Genomic DNA, 16,041 nt, shown 5'->3' with positions numbered 1-16,041 from the left:
TTTTTTATTATTTTGTGTGTTTTGATATTTTTACAGATGTTCTCTTGTCTGAATATTTTTAGTTTTGTTATTTCATTGCTTTGTTTGGCTACTTGTTTTCTTGTTAGGGTTTAGTTAGTTTAATTATTGTGTTTCTCTTTTGTTGTTTATTAATTCGTGGTTAGTTGTGTTATTGTTGTCTTTGAATGCTTTGATTGTTCTTGTTTTCACATTAGTGTCTTCTAATTGCAGGTTTTCCGTCTTTTTATTTATTACTTTGTTGTTTTGATTATTCTTTTATTATTGTGGTTTCATGTGAATTTAGTTCTCGTTGGTGTTATACGTTAAGCTCATTCTCCCACGAGTAGCTCGTGCAGCTCAATCGGTGTGGTCTCCTTTGAGACTGATAAATGGTATCAGTTTAGGGTTAGTGTCCATGTTAGGCGACGTGCCCGATGTTAATGTCACTTGCGGCATTCACATCGGTGGCATCTCGTCAGCGGTCAGACTGAAATAAGTCTTGAGGCTATTGAAGATGACTTCTGGTAAAGTCCCTAAGGACTAGGTACGGAAGGGGTACGCAAGGACTAGGTACGTGGCGGTCGGACCCATCACATTCGGGGGAAGACCCCCAAAAATGGTACGCAATAAAAAGGATAAAATCACAGAAACTGCATCAACTATTATGAACAGTGTAAACGCGTTAAAACGAGTGCTTGGGAAACATGGATTCGTTTAATGAATTCTACATCTAAAAATTTTAGGCCGCATCAAACTATTGCGGATGTACCTTTAATTGTAAATAAATATTTTGAGGTAAATGTTATGAATACAAATTTTCATTTTTTTTTTAATTTTAGATTTGTTGAAATTATTAAGAGACCTTGTTTTTAAAGCTGTCTTTATTCAATTTTTCAAATCGAAAACACAAACTACAAACTTTCCCTTAATTTACATCTCAAGAATTTTACGACTTTATTCTACTCTTGGAAGAGAATTATTTCATTTCGCTACTCGTAAATCACAAAGTATTTCCGAACAAATATTTAAGCAATTTATTTGCTTATCTTAATGATTCAGACCAGTTCTTGAACTAATGTAGTGCTCGAATCACCCAATATAAAATTGCTTTGATATAAAAGTGTTAGTTATAAAATAAAATTCTATATGAATTTGAAAAGAAAATTGGGTTTGAAGAAGGTTATTTTTTAAATTTCAAATTCATCAGAAAATACATAATGCATTACGTAACAAAATCTAAATAACTTAGTTTGCCATAATCCATGTGAAAATAATAAAGACCCCCTGTATATAAAGAAAATAATCTGCCAATTCTTTCTTGTTCAATAAAACTTAAATTTTCAATTCTTCGTCTAAGCAGCCAAACAGCACTGTAAACAGCAATATACTTACAATTTATTTCAGGCTGCAGTTTCTTTTACAATATTAAATTAATTATATGATGAGTATATAAAATTAAACATTAATTTTATTAACCGATGTTTACAGACAACATAAAAAACATGAAATTAATACAATAAATAAAAAATGGATTACACTTATATTTAAAAATATTAAAAGATTAATCTGAAACTGTTAGCAAAGATCTATTGATAAGGTAACTTAATAACTACAAAAGTAATTAAGTAATTTTTATTTTTATATCTCTTGTATGCGCGCGTGTTTCTGCTTGTTGTGATACACCAAGATAAGAAAATAAAATAATTAGTCTATATGGGGCAATTAAATTTGTAATTTTCTGGCCAGGTCGTGTCTAGAAACGGTTTACCGCTGTCCACGTATCGTTACTTTAAAAAATAATGTTTTTTTTTTATTTTTACTCAAAATTTTTAAATTATTTTACTTTATAGTATTACTACATTGCAAAATAAGTTGTAATTTCAAAAAATATATATATATTTACTGTAAGGTTATATCATTATCTAAAGAAAATAATTTAAAAGTAATGATTATTATTTAAATATTGCTAAATTATGTTAAACAGCAAAAATATAAAATAAGTTTTTATATTAGATTATATTAATCGCTTAAAAGGCTAAAATAAAATATAGCCTTTACGATATGTCATGAAGAAATATCATATGTTATTTTAAATAAATATATATAAATCATACCTCCAATTCTGCAATTTTATCTGAAACAAAAATAAATTTCAGTTAAGTAATAGATATTTCTTTTTTTTTTTACTATATTATCTTAAATATATACTACATTATAAATAAAGTATAGCATTATAATTAAAAAATAATGAACATTTTCTGGAATTAAAAAAATTGAAATCAGTATGTTAAGAAATGGAATTTTTTTACTTGTTTGCGTTTAAATAGAATTGATACATTTAATTTGCTGTGAATAATATTAAATCCGTTTTTTTTTTTGTTTCGCGATAACTTTGTAAATATTCTGCTGTCACATAAATAACGGAGAAGTATTTTTAAAAAATAAAATACTATATTATTCTTTAAATAATAGATCTCTCGTTCATTTTGTATCGAATTTAACACATTGAGGACTACAACCTCAATCTATTGAAACTGAATAAAAAATAAAGTGAAAATTAAAATAAAATACAAAATTACAATTGTAGATTGTAAATGACTATGGCTGGTTGAGCCAGTGCCAATAATAATCTTACCTTGTTAAAAATATCGAATCAGCATGGTTTCCAGGGTCACTGTCCATCACTGAGTGATGATTGAAGGAGTCTTTCCGCTACATGCTTGTTTAAAACTAGTTACGTTTAATTACACATACAATTGTTTATATTATATATAAATTCGAGATTTTTTTTGTTTACAAGAGAACATTGAAGAATCGACCAAACGATCGCTATAAAATTTTCAGGATTCATTTATGTTATTCCAGGAAATGTTTTAAACCATTTATCAAAGTTCTAGCCCCCTTGAGAGTGAAGTTGTGAATTAAAGATATTCATTAGTGACAAAAATTAATCCTTTATTTATTCCATTATATTTTTGTCACCATGGCAACAGAAATATAATTCTTTCTTCACCCCTAATTCATTCTTTAATGAATATGGTTTCTTTAATGAATAACAACAGAATGAATTATATTTCTATTGCCATGGTGACAGAAATAATCTACCTTCCGTAATTTAGTTTTTTCTCAAGTGCTTGTAAAGTCTGTATATCTCTTTTTTCGTAGTTTCCTCTTTTCTTTTTATTTCCTTGTAAGAAATAAAAGAAGTATTGCGATCGCGAAAAATTTAGATTTCCAGATTTCAACGGAAATACCCATTCTGATCATGCCTGAATCCTTTTTGACTAGTTTCGGCGTGACGTCTGTACGTATGTATGTATATATGTATCTCGTATAACTCAAAACGATTAGCTGTAGGAAGTTGAAATTTTAGATTTAGGGCTGTCGTAACATCTAGTTGTGCAATCAACTGAACCAAGTGTCCAAAAACGCGCAAAATCCAAAACAAATTGGATTTTGGACTTTTCTTAACTGCAGTAATAAGCCCTCTTTGAGAGCTTTTCAGCGATATACCATAATTGATACTTATTTTCATTGGTTTCAGAGTTATAGTCAAATAAAATTTTAATTAATGAAATAAAGATATTCTCGAAAGGCACATCGATTCGAGTCATTAGACTTCATCTCATTTTTTTTTTTTACTTTTTTTTTAATTTAAATATATTGATTTATTAATAACTATTAACCTCTCATTGAAAAAATGTTTACGATGAATAATAATTCAATGATAGTAAAATTTCATTTAAAAAAAATGTGTAATGTAATTTAAAAAGCGAACAAGGAAGTCATATTTTGTTTATATCAGATTTTTAGTACGTAACGTCCCCTTTCATTACTAATTAATTTTTCATTATGACCTCAAAAAGAGATCGAATCTACGACGATCATCAAGCACCGCTAAGCGTAGCTGGGTTTCAAGAGAATAAGAAACCAAAGAAGAAAGAAGTCAGCACTTGGAGGTTGAAGGAGAATACAAATGCGGAAGTTTCTCCAACCATGAGGATAACGAACGTCGGAGGTCCTGGCTAGACGGTCGTAAGAGCGAAGCGAGTCCTGATCGGCTAGAGTATATAGATATATACGTATCTTACAAAAATTTATCATTGTTTCCCATTGTCATAATTTATTAGGTGGCTCATTTAAATTAGAACTTGGTGCGGAGTTCGTGCTTCCGCGAACTTGGTTAGCTAGTTCAAAGGACAACGAACTAGGACATTCAAGATGTCCGAACGAGGCCTACAACGAAGGCAAAAGCTGAATTTTTAAATAATCTTTTTTCTGGTGTTTTTTTGATCAACTTTTTAAATTTAGAAACTTCAGATTTAGATTAACTGATTGTGGTGGATTTGAGTATGTTATTTGTGGTAGTTCTTGGGATTATTAAAATGGTTAAGATTATTTTTTATAAGTTAAATTTAGATATTTTAAGGATGTATTTTGTTTTTTGTTTTTGTTTTCATACTATATTAAACCTGAAAACCCATTTTAGTATTCTTTTTCTTAAAAGAAATCCTTATAACTTCTGCTCTTTATATATATATATATAATTAAAATTAACAGTCAGATTAAGCTTAAAACTACTCAGTTTTATACTACAATTACAGTACAAGTACTTATACTCAGTTACTTAAATAAAAGTAGGTAAAATACAATGGTAGTATATACAATACAGAACAAAGTAAAAATCCAATCAGTCTATTATATGAATTATCATATTATTTATTTATAGCATAAAAAATAAATAAAATTTATTTGAATAAATGTTGCAGTTTCTCATAAAGCGTTCCAAAATATCTCAAGTGCATTATTAAAAAGAGGTAAAGAAAAAATGTATGGGTTGTTGTGAGTTTTTGAAACAATATTTTAATATATCGTACACTAAAAATCAATGGACCGCTTCAAAATTGTCATTTAATATTACCTAATTAAAAAATAACCATAAAAGATAATGAAAAACTAAATAAAATTAAAAATTGTACTGATTTTATTTCTTTACGATTACTGTTTATATTTAGAAAAGGTTTTCAATAACTTGATGACAAGTATGTAAATTCTGCAGTACCAAGAAGTATGCAAGTAAATTTACATTTACTTTACTCAAAATATATCGAAATAAGCTATTACAACTTTAGAACACGGGAAACAAATTTTATTTTTTATATCAGTCTAACTAAAAGAATAACGAAGAAAATTGAAAAATATAAGGAGGTTTTTACGCATATAAAATACAATAAAAGATTTTTTTAAAGAAATTTAAACGAATAAGTTGAATTTTTGGAAGGAGAAATGAACAATAATTTATCCTCTATGTAGCCGGCTGACGATAGGAAGTCATCCCGCAGTTATAATCCCACTTAATACCGAAAAACAAAAAATGAGGAAAATTGAATTAAACGACAAAAAAGGTTTTTGAACATTACTGCTGTCATCTGTAATGAATTAAACTTTAATTTTACAAGAAACAAGAACAGTTGTAATCATACGTAGTAGTTTCACATTAATTTTATATTTTATTGAATAATGTTTTAAAACTTCTTAATTGCATATTTTTTAGCATTTGAACATCCATAATTAAATAACATAAATTCCAGATTAAGTCACAGATTATAAGATAAGATAAGTCACAGATTAAGTCCAGATTATATGTAAAAAATATAGTTTTTATTTAATTTTGTGAGTAAGTGGCATTCTGTGATATTATTACATATTTGCATACAAATACTGTTAAAATGTCTTGCATATTAAAACTAAACATTTATTATAATTTCAAAATCTTAACAATTTAATAAATATAATAAATTATAATTTAAAATTGTATTAACAAATAAAGTTTACTTTAAAGAACCAATACCCCCCCCTAAGATAAGTCACTTTCCAAGTAGCCAAAATAATAATAGTAAAAATAGTAATTAGTATTAATAATAATAGTATAATAAATTAATTAAAATAATAAATAAAAATAAAGTAAAAATTTTAGTTCATCGTACTTGAATAATACAATGTTGTGTGGAAATGAATCATACCACTCTGTCATTCGTAAAGAAAATAACATCATTTTTATATTATAATAAAATATAACATTCGTTCCAGATTGTATTTCTCATAAAAAAAAAACTGCAACTACTATTTTCTGCAAATAATATGCAGAACTGAAAATGCTATACCATGATAATAAAATATAAAAATATTTTTTTTAGATATACTACTGAAATATAAAACAAGTACTTTATAACGTGTTACTACAGATTTATATTTTTTATTCAGCTTATCAAAGTCATAGCAAATTTAAATATATTTTTAAAATCTGTTACTTGAAGAATAATCGATAATAAGTTGATAAGAAATATCATAATTATATGAGAATGATTGTAACAATTTTTTTTAATTCTAATAACAAAGAAATTTTTACGAGGTTTTACATTTCACTTCGGCGTAAAATAGTAGAATTTAGTTTTCTTTCCTTTTTTAAAAATTAATTTCAATAATGAGATAAAGTTTTGTATATTAACATAAAAGGTAAAAAAATAATAAAATAAGCCCATTCCCCATTTTCTATGATTCGAATTATGTTTCGAATTCATCTGCATAGATATAATTAATCCGAATAGTAACAATGTTCATCATAGGATTACGTAAATATATATATATATATATATATATATACAAATTAAAAAAAGTTATATTTACACAGAGGCATTGTGTATTATTTGTTACAAAATGTATTCTCACTAATAAGGGCGGTTCACATAATATGAATATGTATGAACTCAGAAATATAAATGAAAATAATGCTGAGCATCAAGCACGGTTAAGGTTAAAGTAGAACGATTATGTGTGGGTACACTTGCTTGCGATTCTGTTGAATAGAAAAATTAGTTAAATTAAACACACGTTTGTTTACATTTCCTCACATTAACCTGGTTGTCTTATCTTAATTTAAGTCTTAAAAATGTATTCCGCATTTTTAAATCCAGCTAAAATAAAGCATAACGTACAATACTGCTGATAAAGGCTCCCGCCCATAGCAGTCACCAAACTTAATCGGAGGCTTTACTGCTACCTTGATTAACCATTCTTTTATTAGTTGTGTTGACAGCACCTGAAATAATTTTTGCTTTTTATACATCTACCTAAATGTTGTATCCTGGAATCAGTTTACCTTATTTTTTTTTAAATTTTATATTTCAATAATGTAATCATATGTTTATTATTAGTTAATAAGAGCAGTGATACGAGTCAAGTTTAATGTGGCATAATATATTTTACGGTGTCCACTTACAATCAATTTACCTATACAAACAGGGAACGCCTTCATTTACTGAAACATGAAAGGCCGATTCGTTCCATGTTTCATACTTCCAGAACATTTGAATACTGTATAAAAAAATCCTGATTAGCAGAGTACACAGTTCGGTAGTTTGGTATTAAATACGTACTTATTTATTTATCTTTCATTATTTTGGTATACATGTACATCCAAAAGTATATATGTCATGTGCGCGTATGTGTGTGCGCATTTGTTAAAAATGGATATAAATAAATAAATAAATATATATATATATATATATGGAGAACCCACAATTATTTGCCAGAAAATCAGATAGCCGCGAGCCTTAAACATTTTGTAACAACAAAAAATAATGACAGAAGATATAATGAAATCTCCACTCGTGTTACCGTAGGTTATTATTTTTATTACATAAAATAAAATATTGTAGAAAGAATTTTTTCTCAAATAGCGTTAATAAATTATTACTAAATAATACTGCACAATTGCCTTGAAAATAATATATAGCAATTTGAAAACATGCAAACCGTACAATGTTGCTAACAGCTTTCAATGTTACACGCTACTAATATTAAACTTACACACACAAGACGTGTATAACAATTACACAAAGGCATTAAGATCTGTAATGTTATACCTTTGACCTAAAAAAAAATTATATGTATGCTCAGAGAATTCTAATATTTCAAATATATTGTCAAACTACTAAAAAAAAAAAACACGAAGAATGTTCGGAGATATCCTCTATTTAAATAAAAGTAATTACAAACGACACTGCTAAATCGTTTAATTTATTTACCAGTTATAGCTTAATATTCAGTTAATACCAGTTATTATTTAGTTAATAAAAAAGGTTACAAATAAGGTGTAATATTTTCCTACCATTGGTTACTTATTCATATAGAGTAGAAAACACACATTTGAACACACGTACGTACGTACGTACGTAAGAAAATTACTCTGCTCTTCTTTCTTTGTTTTTTTTTGGGATCCCTGGTCATGAAACTTCCAGAAATAAAAAAAACCCGTACCCCATTTTTTGACTGATTACTACACTTTCCTTCTTGCAGCAAAGTTCTAGACCTATGATGTCATGGAAGTAAAATCTATTCGGCTGAAAGGCTACCTAGCTAACGTCTTGATAAAATCAGCTACTACTGATTTAACTTTTAAAGAGGTGTCAATATTATACACAAACAGTTTAGTTCCTTTCTACCGTAAAAGCAAAATATCTAAATAAATATATTGAAAAATGGAGGAACTAAAAATAAGTTAAAAAAAAGATACAGCATATTTCTGTTTAAAAGTATTACAACAAAGTTATAACTTTAATATATTTTTATTGGTACTTTATAAAAATCAATTATTTATTACTTAAAAAATATTTTTATTCTCCTTAAAATATAATTAAAATGCAGAAATAGAATATATTTGGATATCCGCGTCAATCAAAGTACTATTGTTTACAAATTAATATACATCACATTATAATTCATTAATAAATATATATTTTTTAAATTATAACCATTAAAATATTGAAACAACAAAACTTAAATTATTTACCTACTCATTTTTACTTCTTATTTTTCATATACTTATGTGAAAGAAAAGAAAAGAAATTATTAAATCCTTTAAGATATGTAAATACGTAAAAAGTACCAAAAATACGTAAAAGAGTAGTATAAGCCCACATATGTTTGTAAAGGGGCTCCAGCTCTGACAATTCGGGAAACTTGAGAAAGAGAGAGCTAAGTGAGAAAGAGGTAGAGAGAGAGAGGGAGAAATATAAATACACCCGTCTGAATCCGCGACTAGAACCCGCAACAGTATGGTGGGCTTGGATAGCATCCAGAAGCTATTCAACTTGTTCGTACTACCCACCTTCCAACACTGATAATTAGTACTTTAACCAATTATGTCGTTGTAACAAGCCAGGGATAACCACTAAGATATGAAATAATTTTTTTTTTTGTTTTACCATTTTAGGCAGTTTAGAGTATCATTAATTTTCAATAGAATTTGGTAATTTTTTTTTTCAAAAAGGATAACTATAATGACCTTCCTTAAACAAATTCATCTGAAAAGATTAGTTAACCTGAAGAACGTTGTACCAACTGGAAGGTAAGGTATTGCAACAAGACCGGTATAGCGGACCTAAGTAACGGATTCCTGCCAATTAAGAAGAAAGTAGTAGAAGATACTTTCTGGAAGAATCCAGAAAGGGGCTACAAGAAACACTTTTAGTAAAGGTAACAGGTCCGTTTAACAATCATCTTTTGTAACACAACCCGCTGAGACATACAAAATAAACAAATATTTGTACCGCGAGAAGAGTTACCGGACCAAGATTTAGAATAAATGGACTCAAGTTGGGTCTGGTCCAGCAGGTAAAGAGGCCAGGTGTATAAATACTCCGGGGAAGACTACATAAAAATCAGTTCCGCGAGGACAGTCTGGAGAAGTGAGTTTGCAAGATGAAGTCTGCGATGTGAGTTCTGCGAATCAGTCTAGGCGAGACGTTGTAAAGTCGGTCTAAGAGATGAGAGTTGTACGAAATCAGTTCCGCGAGGAGAGTCTGCGAGATGAAGTCTGCGAATCAGTCCGCGGGAGTAATCTGCGAGTAGGTCAGTGAAGGAATGAATTTCAACGTGAACTAAGTCGGCACGATTAAGGTAACGTCACAAACAATGGTTCAGTGAGTTACTGTAAGACTAAAAGTGAAAGAGATAATGTACTAAATTTCATTAATAGACTGTTAGGGTAGTTTTATTTGCGAATAGCAAAGGTATTTGCAGTAAAAGAACTTTATACTTGTCAACTATTGTACTATTGTTGTTAATACAACACTAGTGGTTAAAAGTGTTAAGACTAGCGGTCACGTAATGTCTTTTATCAATGGGACTGAATTCTGGTTTTCTTTATTTAACTTCCAGTGAATAAATCCTGACGATTACTTTAAATTCTGTTTTGTATGTAATCTCTGTTTATTATTATTATTGACATGTCAATTAATATTGTTAATTGTTGCCATTATTGTCATTACTTTAAATATAATATTGTGAGATTTTTTTTTATTGTCTGTTATTGTTATTATTATTATTGCTACTGCTACTACTACTACTACTACTACTACTATTGTCATTATTATTGATTTATCTTGTTTTACTCATACTTTTAAACCAATATATTGTAATTATATAAACATTTTCATTTTTCAATCTCTCAATATCCTGATCGAGCCGTGAACACGCGACAGTATCGACTGTAAGGTAATATGAATAGTATTTTAAATCTTTTCGTCACTTTTCTGGGAGTGTTTTTAAACTGAATGTAAAAATTTTTAGATGTATAGAAAAGTAGCCTAGAGCAAATAATGTAACTTAAGATCTAAAAGCAATTACATTAAAATTGTTTTGTAGCTAGAAATGAAATTTGGCGACCTCGTAATATCACTAAAATTATATTTCATCTGTGGTGCATAACGATAAATGATACCCTCGAATTGATGGATGTATTAATTCATTTTTATCACGAAATTTTTTTTATTATTTATTAGAGAATTCGGAAAATTTGTTTATTTTTAATTAACGGGAATCATTCAAATTGTTAAAATTATTATTTAATTAGCTCTTAATCTAAAAGTAATTAAAAAAATACATTAAATAAATATTGAATCATTAAACCTTTTATATATATATATATATATATATATATATATATATATATATATATATGTATATATTCAAATAAATACATAAATTATGCGCTTTAAAATAACATTTAGAAATAATACTTGTGGTTCACTGGTCCAAACAGCTGTGTGTAGAAAGCTTTAACAACAGAGCTTTGTTCCTACCGCTGCTGAGTGTTGTACTTTCGTTCAAACAGAAACTCGCCAACGAAATTCTTTTAAATCCATTCTGTGTGACCAAGCACACCTGTTTGTGTTAGTTTAATTTTCATCCTGCTTTACCAATGAAATTTAATGAAACTGATAAAACTAAAATAACAAAAGATTTAAAATTAAATAGCAATACATTAAATGCTTATAAATTAAAAGTTAATGTTGTAATTTAAAAGAATAATAAAACTTTATTTGCATTAATAAAAAAATTCTTTGTCTGTAATAATTACAAAATATTTATTTTGTATTGAACTTATAAAATTCGAATTATTTTTACATTTTTAAAACAGAAAGTTTCAATTAGAGTATATAACATTTTTATAGTGTTATGTATTACATCGTAGAAAAACCTTTAAAAAAAATAGTAAAAAATAAAAAAAATTGGATAATACAAATTAAGAGCTTATTTGGAATAAAATATACACACGCGCTCGCGCGCCTCAAAACAAAAGATTTCTTATGAATGAGGAGTTAAATCTTCCGAAATTCTGATTAAGTGCGCTATTTAGGGATAGGACATTGTCACCAACCCAAGTTCTACGACTGGAAGAGGAAATTAAAAAGAAGGGCGTGAAGCTGTAGAAAATGGGAGACCATAGGCGTTAAAGAACAAGTCTAACGGTTGGCAACATTCAACCGTCCTGTCCCTAAACTGAAGGCGATCGGCACCTTACGGTTGAAGAAATTGATTCAGAAGTGGATATCATCAATCGTCGAGGTCCCCCATTCAATTATTACAAAGCAAACTTTTACCTGAAAAATCAGGATTAGCTCGTCAAGAAATTTTCCAAAGACTCCGGAATCGAATTCGAAGAGAGGTGGATCATTTTTTGAATCAATATTCACATGTGATGAGACATGGGTTCATCACTACATTTCTGAGTGAAAATCATATAGTAAGAGTGAAGAGGATAGCCTTTTAAAGGCGAAAACGCATCCGTCTGCTACAAAAGTGTTTGCAACAGTCTTTTGGAATTGGAAAGGCGTATTGCTATATTATTCTTCACGAACATCGTACTGTAAATGCTACCTATTACTACCAGCTGTTAGACAAAGTCAAGCCTCCTACAGCAATAAAAGGCGCTGTCGGCCAATTAGATACGTGATTCTCCTTTTCGACAACACCAGACCTCAAATATCCATTATCAGTCAGGATAAACTGAACGAAATTTACAAATTTACAGGGATTCCTTAGAACATCTCTCGTACAGTCCAGATTTATTTCTAAGAGATTTTTTTTTCCATTGAAGGAGACATTGGGAAAATATTGATTCTGCTTGATAACGAAGTAGAGGAGTTGGAGCACAATTGGTTCATGACAAGTCCTCAGATTTATAAAGAAGTGACCTACAAGCTCCTCACACGTTGGGAAAAAATGTTTAGAATTTAAAGAGATTACGTAGGAAAAGAATAAATTTGTTTTGTACTACTTCCTTATACGAAGTAAAGAAAGTATTGTGATTACGAAAAATCTCTGTTTTCAGATTTCAACGCAAATATCCATTTTGACCATCCCTGAATACATTTTGACTAGTTTCGGCGTGACGTCTATACGTATGGACGTATGCATTTCGCGTGACTCAAAATCGATTGTATGTATTTCGCGTGACTCAAAAACTATTAGCCTTAGGATGTTGAAATTTTGGATTTAGGACTGTTGTAACATCAAGTTGTGCACCTCCCCTTTTGATTGTAATCGACTGGATCAAAAGTGTCCAAAAAAGCTCAAAATCCAAACAATTTGGTTTTGGAATTTTTCTTAACTTTAGTAATAAGCCTCATTAAGAACTATTTAACAATATATCATAAGCGGTACTTATTTTCATTGGTTCCAGAGCTACAATCAAATAAAATTTTAATTAATGAAATAGTTGGATCTTACAAGGTGAAGGCACATCGGTCCAAATCCGACTTCATCTCCTTTTTTTAATTTAAATATATTGATTTATTAATAATTATTAACCACTAATTGTAAAATAAATTTACAATAGATAGTTACTCAATAATAACAATAAAAAAAAATGAAAAAATATCAGTTATTAATGAAATAAAATTTTATGTACTTTTCATTTTAAAAAAAAATGTGTATATGTAATTTAATAGGTGTACAAGGAACTCATGTGGTGTCCAACTGTATGAAGAAATGAAGAATACCTGTATACTCCATAACGATGTGTAAAATACTCACAGCTCTATGATACGGCTAACCTTTCTAAAAATCATAATTTTGCGTACAAGTTGCCGTGTTTAAAAGAAATTTTTGCAGCGAAAATTGTATCTAGAAATGAAATGTGCTTAAAATTGTAACATACACGTAGCTTCAATGTAAAAAATGCAAACTTTCTATGACTATGACCGTGAGTATTTAATTCCGAAAACATACATCGAAAATAATCATAAAACTCAATTTAATAAATTATCAAAACAGATGGGGAACCTATGAATTTGTTGACAAGACTTACTACAATCTATTAACGGAATATTTATGAATTCTTATTCTTTTATAAAAATTAAAACACGATAAAATTGTTAATCTTTGACTGAACATAGTGAGACTGAAGTAGTAAAAATTGTAATATTTTAATAAAAGAAAGAAACATAAAAATATAACGTGATAAAATTTTAGGATTGTGAAACAATATAATGCAAACAAGAATGTAAATAATAAAAGTAATTTTTTTAATAAAATGACACAGCATCTTTACAATCTGTTCAGCAAGATAATTTAACAATAAGTAAGTAAGATGTATATTTGAACTAATATTAAGAGGTGTAAAAGGAAGTATGGGTGTCCACATCAGATCCAGCGGCTGGTGACTTAACGAAATGAAAGGTACAGCCAGACTATAAAGTCACCTAATTGAAACGATAAGGCAAACCAAGAATATTGTTCCTCAGCAATCTTGAAAAATCATTGATCGTGTTATCCAATAAATTGACCGCCAGAATTGCACGCTGTATCCCTTAATACAAACCCGTAAGTCCGAACAGGCTTCAAACTGACTTGTAAACCAATAATTTACTTTCTACTGATAGCCGAGATCTATGTCTTTTTGCTAATACATGTTTTTAAACTTGACATCCGCTTTTAAACTGTTTCCGCTTAGATTTGTTATGTTTCGCCCAAGTAAGTCATCGGTCAAAATGAAGACCCAAATATTTACACTCTTGAGATCCCGGATTCGGAACATTGAAGATAAAGACAAGAGGACAGTATTCCTTACGAGTACTAAGCACTAAGAGCGAGAATATTCAATATGTGTTAATGGAAAGATGTAAATAATGAAGTAATAGCTAATTATAAATAGATAATTCATCTTTTTTGGGTACGATAGCGGATCTGCAAATTATAATCTGATTTTTTTACAATAATTTTAGATGGGGGTTTTGTTAGTTGTATTCTTAATTAATTTAGTTTTATTTACAAAGCAGTTAATGCATAGTTTTTAGAATTTAAGTAAAGAAAGCTTCATTGGAATTTTATCTCATTGAAGACATTATATACATTATATAATTTTTGCTATATTGATATTTTATTAGAAGTACGCGTACTATATACATTATTTATATATCTAATTAGTATAAGTTTTAATATTTTATACATAACTAGTTAAATATATAAAGGGGAGAAATTGCATTTGGAAAACAATATACCACCTGGATTTAAGTAAATTATTTATTTATTATTTATATTGTTTATTTATTTATTTATACGTCAACAAATTGAGAAACGTGAATTCAAAAATATTAAAGAACTTATAATTTTGAATTCAGAAATACTAAAATTATGATAAAAATCAACTCATTATATTGACTTCTATTTGACTTTATCATAACTGGTTTAATTTAAACCATGAAATTTGATATAGCAGCTTGTGTATTAGAAGGAGTGGTTACATTATTTTTACCTTCTCGTCTTGTGCTATAGCTATAGAAGGGAAAGTATGGTTATCGGTCCAATTTGTGCATTTTCGATTTTCACCAGATCTTTACGTTTTGACACCTAAGGAGCCCCAAAAACTGGATGTAAATTTTATGGATGTTCGTATGTACGTGTGTTTGATCGGAGTTAGGTGTTGCACCATAAATCACCTTATATCGCCAGAACTAATCGACCGATTTTGACCAAACCTGGTCAGATTACTTTTATATATTGGCATTGATGCCATTAAATTTTCAACTTAAATTATCAAAGGGGTAAGGCTGTAGAGCAAGGTCATCTTCAGTATCTCGAGATTTCATTTAATGAAGGCACATATGTTAACAATTAAAAAATAATATTTCTAAAAACATTTTTCCAAAATCGCACCCCCACCCCAAAAATTCTCTAAATAAACTAGTGGTTAAGTGTGTACAGTATATCACTACTATCTCATCTCACTACAAGGAGCGCTAGTGTAGCAATTACGTACAGCTGCTATAATCGTCACTCTCTTTTTTCCCTTTTTCTGTTTGGCCTCCGGAACCACCGTAAGGTATTACTTCAGAGGATGATACTTTGTAAAAGTATTTCATAATTTTTGTAAAAAACAAAATTGTGTGCTAACATCCGAAAATACAGGTTTTACATACGTTATTATAATTAATCATTCATTAATATAAAATATTTAACTCAATATTATATTAATTTTAAAACTCTTTAAACAGATTACAATATATTTTTTCGTTTGATAAAAACTAGTAGATAAAAAAAAGAAATAAGTAAGGGTGATAATTATTTTAAAATATATATTTGTGGAAAGGATTGAATTTTAGGCTCTATATAAATTTCGGAAGAATTCAGCAACGTTGTAGCCAGTTTTGATTTTTTTTTTTCAAATAAATTCCCCTTCACTTTAAAAGAAAGAAA

General features: G+C 28.7%; 1 protein-coding gene and 1 long non-coding RNA gene across 4 annotated transcripts in view; one reads left to right on the top strand and one right to left on the bottom strand.

The window, feature by feature from the left end:
• Positions 1-16,041, top strand: part of LOC142321831 (cyclic GMP-AMP phosphodiesterase SMPDL3A-like) — a 397,040-nt gene that overhangs the window by 254,397 nt on the left and 126,602 nt on the right. The window lies entirely within an intron of this gene.
• LOC142321837 (uncharacterized) overlaps positions 1-16,041 on the bottom strand; it is a 285,303-nt gene that overhangs the window by 207,004 nt on the left and 62,258 nt on the right. For both annotated transcript variants that reach the window (XR_012755722.1, XR_012755721.1), the window contains exon 2: positions 2,115-2,134. This is a non-coding gene — a long non-coding RNA (uncharacterized LOC142321837). The remainder of the gene's footprint in view (positions 1-2,114; positions 2,135-16,041) is intronic.

The sequence above is a fragment of the Lycorma delicatula genome, chromosome 3 (assembly GCF_047948215.1).
Source record: "Lycorma delicatula isolate Av1 chromosome 3, ASM4794821v1, whole genome shotgun sequence".
NCBI lineage: Eukaryota > Metazoa > Arthropoda > Insecta > Hemiptera > Fulgoridae > Lycorma > Lycorma delicatula.
This window is presented reverse-complemented; position numbering and strand designations above follow the sequence as displayed.